This window comes from Mesocricetus auratus, unplaced genomic scaffold (genome assembly GCF_017639785.1).
Source record: "Mesocricetus auratus isolate SY011 unplaced genomic scaffold, BCM_Maur_2.0 Super-Scaffold_100008, whole genome shotgun sequence".
NCBI classification, from domain to species: domain Eukaryota; kingdom Metazoa; phylum Chordata; class Mammalia; order Rodentia; family Cricetidae; genus Mesocricetus; species Mesocricetus auratus.
Window position 1 is genome coordinate 82041808 of NW_024429192.1, and position 7622 is coordinate 82049429.

A 7622-nucleotide genomic window follows, 5' to 3' on the forward strand; every position below is an offset into this window, starting at 1 on the left:
CCTCCCACATGTTGATTACAAATGTGGATACCTCACTAGACTTGGCTAATGTTGAGGCAGTAGGCTGCTACCATCCTTTTATCCCATACTTTTCCAATGTTAGGCCCACAAATGTTTTGCTATATTTAATTTTTATAAGTATGGCAGTCCTTAGGTGGTAATATGAAGAGTAGACTATGGGTTGGAGTCAGGGCACAGAACCATAAGCTTATGAATCTCAAGACTTAAGATAGTTCAGACTAGCTCATATTTTGAATTTGGTGTTCCAGGCCAACTAGCAAACAGCAAACCAGTGACTTCTCACCTACTCACCATTTCATTTTTTTTTCCTTTTCTCCTCTATCCTTCCTCTTTCCCTTTTTCTGAAACTGTAGCTCAAAGCTCTCATTAAATGGGCTATATACCCCAGAATGATCTACAACTCTTGGCTCACTTGCTTCCAAGTCAATCAATTCCTAGTACTGGGATTAATGACATAGCCATCATACCAGGCTCCCTACTCATGATATTCGAGTAAGACAAAAGAATCAAACCTAGGTGATTTTTAAAATATATATTACATGGATGTGTAGTGTTCAGGAATATAAACTAGGAGAGCATTCTGAACACAGTGCTTACTTTTGGAGCATAAAGACTGAAATTAGGTGTGATAGTCAAAGGGAAGGCTCTCTGAAAGAGTCTGCAAGGGCAGTAGAAGATGAAGTCTGAGTTCATGGCTGCCTGGTCTTCTAATGGGACCCTTGTTTGTCACCCCAAACGACACTACTAAAATCTTCCAGCCAGTTCTCACCCATGTGGGACCAACCCAGTCTTTCCTACCGGAAGTTGAGGGGGTGGAGCCGGCGGAAGTTCTAGCTCCATCAGGCGCAAGAGGCCAATGCAGAATTTCCGCTCGGGGAGGGGACACTTCCGGTTAGTGTGCCCAGCCCCAACTCTACGGGTGCCCAGTGGGGGCCCAAGCACAGTGAGCATGCGGGCTGTCCCTGCGTCCCGCGCGCAGTGGGCGTTACTAACGGACAACTCCTGACTCTAGGAGCTCAAATACTGTGATGCTTCGGGAATTGTGGACCCTCTTGCCCGATATTGACTAATCCCCTCGTACCCAGCCCCTGGCGATGGTGAAGGGACGGGGATGTGAATCTAAAGTAGCTTGAACTGTGGCTCTAGCTAAGGACCGCGCGAAGTATTTTGGAGAATGTCTTTCCAGCTCACCTCAGTTAAAAAAAAAAAACAAAAAAACCCAAAAAAACAAAAACAAACAAAAAACAAAAAACTATCCGGAGCGGACGCACAGATTCGCTGACTTGACAGTCGAGTAATATCGATCTGAAAAAAAAAGACAGTTGGTGCAAGGTTAATTTGAACCAAATCTCCTAGGAGCCAAGACTAAAGGATCAGAGCTCACCAAAGGAGATTACAGTCCGGGGTACGAGTTCCTGAGAACCTGCTGTTAATACGCCAGCGTATTTAATGTCACTTGGAACCTGCAAATTGGGTACATCGATCTTCTCCCCAAATGAAGGACCGTGGCACAGGTTAAGTAAAACTTCATCCTTATTCACCAACGTGCGCGCGTGCGTGTGCGTGAATATAATAAAAATGTTTAAACCTTGAGTAAAACTGACATTATTTGAGGACTCACTATTATAATGGTGCTAGAAGTATAAGGTGTTTTTCCCCCTCATTTATTTTGAGACGAGGTCCTGCTGTGACAGGCCCTACACTTGTACTGCACCTTTCTTTGCCTCACAATGCTGCAATTACAAGCCTGAGACACCATGCCAGTTTCTTTCTTTTCTTTCTTTTTTTTTTTTTTTTTTTTTTTTTTGGTTTTACGAGTCAGGGTTTCTCTATTGTTTTGGAGGCTGTCGGTCCAGCCTGGCCTCGAACTCACAGAGATCCGTCTGCCTCTGCCTCCCGAGTGCTGGGATTAAAGACATGCGCCACCACCGCCCGGCCCATGCCAGTTTCTTTAGGGGATTGTTTTTTTGTTTGTTTTAATTTTTGTTTTTTTGTTTTTTGCAGACTAGATGCCCTTTAGCCCAGTTAGCCTTAAACTTAGTATGCAGCAGATGCTAGCCTTGAAACCCCTCATCTTTCAACCTATTTAGGTGCTGGGAATACAGGGTTGTGCTACCATGCCTGGCTAAGTTTTCATGTTAAAGCTTTGTCAGAAGCTTTGTGTTGCTACATGAAAAGTTTGTTATTTTCCTTTTTTAAACAACAAGCTTGTAATGGCATGTCCTTTGCCTCTTGTACTGACATTAAAACCTCAAAGCTGCTAGGGTAGAAACTGGAACAATCCTATCTTTCCAGCAGTTAACTGTGGAAATCACCATGTATGATGTCTTGGTTAACTCAAGGAATAGCAAGAACCAGTTTCAGTGAGGATTCCGTAGTTATTTACTTTTGGGAAATGATAGCCAGGTATAGCGGTATACTTTTGTAATTCTAGCACTTGGGAGATTGAGGCAGAAGGATCACTGATTTAGAGGTTAACCTGGATTACACTGTGTATTTTAGACCAGCCTGGGCTGTAGAGTATAGAGTGATACCCTGTGTCAGAAAATTGAAGGGAAGAAAAAAAAAACCACAATAGAAGTGGTGGGGATGTAGCTCAATGGTAGATTGCATGCCTAGGTTAGGCAGAGGCCCTGGGTTGGACCCCCAGGATCACCAAATCAGAAGGAGGAAGAGAGAGCAAAAGTAGTTGTGCTCACCTGTCAAGTCAAGCTGAATCTGAGCTAACTGTCACTGTGTAGGTAAGGATCTACCTAGTGAGGGTTCTAATCCTGATGACATCATAAGCGTTGCTTAGTAGCAAGTAAACAAAATTTTTACTGGCTAGCCTGCATGCCATCATGATGCTTGAAATACAGTTTAACTTACCTTCCTGTGCCACAAATTACACCTAAATAAATACTTATTTACTTGAGTTTCCAAAAGTCCAAAAATTAGTGTGATTTTTTTTATTTATTTAAGACAGAGGTGAGAGGGACATAATATCTACCATTGTGTCTTTTGAACCCATCTTAAAATCACATAGTATTCATTCTGTGACAGGGATCACACAGACCAATCTCAACAGAGGGAGAGGGAACTTGGCAATGGTATGACAGCCAAAAGTGACTATTGGTAGGAACCATCTTGAAGGATAGCTACTGCCATTTTCCAAACTCTGATTTGAAATCACACCCACCCCTCTTCTCCCAAGTTTGTTGGCTCTCTGTATCTTTTCAGAACTGACTGATCATTTCATTAGCATATTCATTGATCGGGTTGTTTAAATTAATTGTAGATATTGTGGATATAAATCCCAAGTCAGATATGTAGTCAGCAAAGATTTTCTCCCATTCTGAAGGATGTCTTGATTCCGTTGTTGCTTTTAGTTTTCTGCAGTGATGTTAATTGTTAGCAGTATTTCTGAGTGATTGGCGTTCTTTTCAGAAAGTCCTGGTCCATGTCTTATCATGTGTATCCTAGTTGATAGTTTCAGAGTTAGTCTTAATCGGGCCCTCAGGTCCACTTTGAGTAGGGAAAGAAGATATAGATATAGTTTCATTTGTCTTCATGTGCAGAGCTAGTTTCCCCAACATTGCTGAAAGAGTTTTTTCCCCAGTGTATATTCAGGCATCTTTTACAAAAACCAGTTGACTATATAGGTTTAAATTCATGTCTCTAGTCTAGTCAGTTACCTAACTGTTTTGTGCAGATGCCATGCTGTTTTGTTACTAGGACTTAGTAAGATACCTTAAAATATGGCCATACCTCCAGCATTGGTCTTTTTGCTCAGTGTTGCTTTGGCATGTAGGGTGATTTTAATTTTATTTATTTGTTGATTTGATTGATTGATTGTCTCATATAGTCCATGCTAGTCTGGAACCTGCTGAGTAGGCAAGGATGACTTAGAGCTCCATATCCTCCTGCTTCTGCCTCCTGAATGCTATGATTTTAGGAGTGCACCACCTATCTGGTTTTATGTGATACCAGAGATTGAACCCCAGGTTTCCTGCATACTAGACAGACACTATACCAAGTCACATCCCTGGCACTCTCTTCCTTGTTTTTGAGACAGCATCTCATAGTGTAGACAACGCTAGCCTGAAATCCCTTTTTAGCCATAGTTGGTCTTGAACTCAACAGTCCTCAGGCCCCAGCCTCCTAAGTGCCACCACATTTGACCTTTAACTATTTTTAGAGATGATATCTGGTTATGTTGCTCAGGCTAGTTTTAAATCCCCGAGTGCAAGTGATCCCCCTGACTCAGCCTGCTGAGTATCTGGGACTACAGTACAATGGTACCTCGCCCAGCTTTTTAATAATTGAAGTGACAGCTTAAAAGAAGCTTCCTCAGTTGGGTTTGTCTGCTATGCTTGCTCCTCTGTCTCTTTTTTATGGTATTTCTGCATACTAGTTCATTGCAGGCAGGGGGTATGGTAGTGGTATTATTGAAACAGAGTCTTAATCATATTTCAAGGTGGCTCAAACCTGAAATTCTAGCTTGATGTCATACCTCAGGCCTGAAAATCCAGCACTTAGAAGGCTGAGACAAAAAGAGTTCATTATAGTTGAGCCACAGCCTATGGCTTACATAGTAACTTCTATCCATTCTGGCCTAAGTCTATGTATAAGACATCACCTCAAAATAACAACAGAAAAATAAACAAAATAACAAATTAATGAATTCATGAACTTCTTGATTCAGCCTTCCACATGCTGGTGTTACAGGCAGATACTAAGCTACATGCTCAGATAACTTATTAACAACTCCCCTTGTGTTCTATTTATTTATTTATTTATTTATTTATTTATTTATTTATTTATTTATTTATTTATTTATTATTTTTAGGTATCCTTGGATGGCCTGGAATTCACCACATTGAACAGCCTGGCTTTGGACTCATTGGCAGTCATATTGCCTCAGCTTCCAGAGTGCTGGGATTATAGGCATGTGCCACCATGCACAGCTCTGTTCTGTATTTTGAGACAGGGTCTCATTTTCTAATCCCACCGAGTTACAACAGCAAGCCTCCTGCCCTGGCCTCCAGAGTGCTGGGTTTTCAGGTGTATATAACCACACCCAACTTACTTTCTGTATCTTAGGATGTTTTGGCATTTCTCAAGGCTTGAAGGTTTAGGGGAGACTTAATGCTTTTAGGGTAGGTTATTGTTTGGGGTCACAAAAAAAAACCCTCCTGCTCTCTACTAGGGGCGTGGCTATCCTAAACAAACTAACCAATCTTGAGTCTGCATTCCCAACAACTTCCTGACTTAAATCTCATACTCAAACCAGTTTTTCTCTTCCCCTAACTCAACCAGGGCCAGATATCAGGCAACTAGCCGCAACTTCTAGACCCAAAGCCACTGAACTATTCCAGTTTGCCAGTGCTAAGCAGCTTGTTGTGCCCAAGTTGCCTTTTCCTCAGCAATGCCAGCAAAGACTCTACCTCAGACTGTCCCCCATATTCTACTTTGTTGTTTTGAGAGCATGTGTTACTCTGCAACTTTCCACGTAGCCTCCTGACCTTGAACTTGTGATTCTCCTGCATCGGGCTCCTGAGTGCTGAGACTGTATTTGTACATCTGCACACTGAGCATTCTCCTATCAACTTGCGTTCTGTTACTTAGTACATGCCTAGCCATGGGCCACGCCCTCTCTGGGTGGGATCTGTGACTGTATAACCATCTTCCTTCCAAGTTTCCTTTTGATCCCCTCCTGAGGTTGTAAGATCTTTACCAACCACCCTTCAACATCTGCATCCTTAATAAGGATGGATGTCTAGGAAAGGGGCTGTGGGCATAGGACAGCTGATAAGCCAAATGTCTTAACTCACCTTGAAAAAAAATAGATGAAAGAAACTCGGAGACTATTGGGAATTCTCCTCTTTCTGTGGAGATCCTCTTGGTGGGGAGCTGGCAGCAGGCTTAACCACAAGAGTCAGAGGTCCTGGGACCTGATGACTTGGTCACTACCTGTCGAGTCAATATGCCTCCTACAGACAAAGAGGAAGGGTTATTAAGAAAGGATGGCTCAGCAGGTAAACCCTAATGATGACCCAAGTTCTAGCCCCAAGACCCCCATGTTAAACTCCTCCAAGTTGTCCTCTGATCTCCACATGTGTACTAAGGCCTGCATGCCTACGCGCATAAGATAAATGAATGTGATATAACATTTAAAGTAAGGTCATTAGGACTGAGGAACAAACACAGTTGGCAGAGTGCTACCCTGATGTGCACGAAGTTGTGGGTTCCTTCTGCCAAACTACAGAAAGGAAGGGTGGCTGTTAGCTCAGTGCTGTACAACTCTGTTATGCTATATGGGTACATGAGACCATGAAATACCATTAAAGACTCTTTCAGAATCTCTGCCCAGTCTCATTCTTTTTAATCTCTGTGTGTGTGTTTGTGTAAGTGGGGGTGACACATGACATGGTGCATGTATGCAGGCCACAGGGCCTCCCTGGGCATTGGTTCTTGCCTTTTACCTTCTCTAGAGGCAGGGTCAATTGTTCTCCTTTGTATATGCCAGGATGCCTGTCCTCTCACAGTAGAAGAGTGGGAGTACTGATGTCACTATCCTATTTGCTGGGATTAGAGGCCCACATTACCACATGCTGGGTTTGGCCCTCATTATCTTCTGCCCTATAATCCAATCTAGGATTTCCCACTGACCCTGCCTGCCATGAACTAACCCCTCTCTCTGCGGGACCTGTGGCTGTGTAACCATCTTCCTTCCAAGTCTGTTTCAGGTCTTCTCTTGGAATTATGAAATTGTTTACTATCCCACCTCCAGCATCTGCATCCTAAGTATATACACTGCAGGTGTCAAGAAGAGGGACTGGGTGGGGCATATGACAGACAGCAAACCAGGTACCTAATTAACCTCAAGAAATAGAGGGAAGAGACTTGGAGCTTCTCTCTGGAGGGAAGTAATGGTGATAAGTAATGAAGGGAAATAACCACTAAGATCAGAGGTCCTCTGACGAGAATGACCTCAGTTCAGACTGCTGGAAGCAAAGGTTCAGGATTGTTCTTAGAAGAGGTAGGAAGGTTGGGAGTGTAACTCAGGGAATATTATCTAGTCTTTCTAAAGCTGTGGGTTTGATACTTAACATAACCAAATAAACTCAGTATGTCACTCATGCCTGAAATCCCAGCTCTTGGGGGAGGTGGAGGCGGGAGGAGCAGGTCAACCTGTGCTACACTGCAAGGTAGAGGTCATCCATGGCTGCCTGAGTCCCAACCTCAGAGAAGTCTAAAGAAAAATCAACAAAACAAAGGGGATTGATTGCAAAGGAGTGCTCAGGATAATACCAGAACCCAGATCCTCTAACTGCTGCTCCCTCCCCACCCCAATCGGGCCACAACCCAACAGTCTCTCAAGACCAGCTACAGAGACCTGATGTGTCCTGACAGCTCTCAGAGAGTTCCATTTTTCTCTATCCCCATTACAGTTGGAAGCCCAGCCCCTCCAATATGAAGACAACCTTGAATTAAATGACTGAAAGCAACACCCTTTTCTCCCTTTGTTCTCTGGAATTGAACTGTCTCTTTCCCTTCAGGGTCACCATCATGCTATACATGGTGATTCTCTTTCCTATGCTCTCCCAATCATGACTCTT

The 7622-nt window shown here is 43.2% G+C and overlaps 1 long non-coding RNA gene across 1 annotated transcript; it reads left to right on the top strand.

Annotated features, from left to right (window-relative positions):
* The first annotated feature begins 933 nt into the window (after positions 1-933).
* On the top strand, positions 934-6366 carry LOC121142034. The gene is made up of 2 exons (XR_005879057.1): positions 934-1535; positions 4850-6366. It is a non-coding gene; the product is annotated as an uncharacterized LOC121142034 (long non-coding RNA).
* The last annotated feature ends 1256 nt before the right edge of the window (positions 6367-7622 follow it).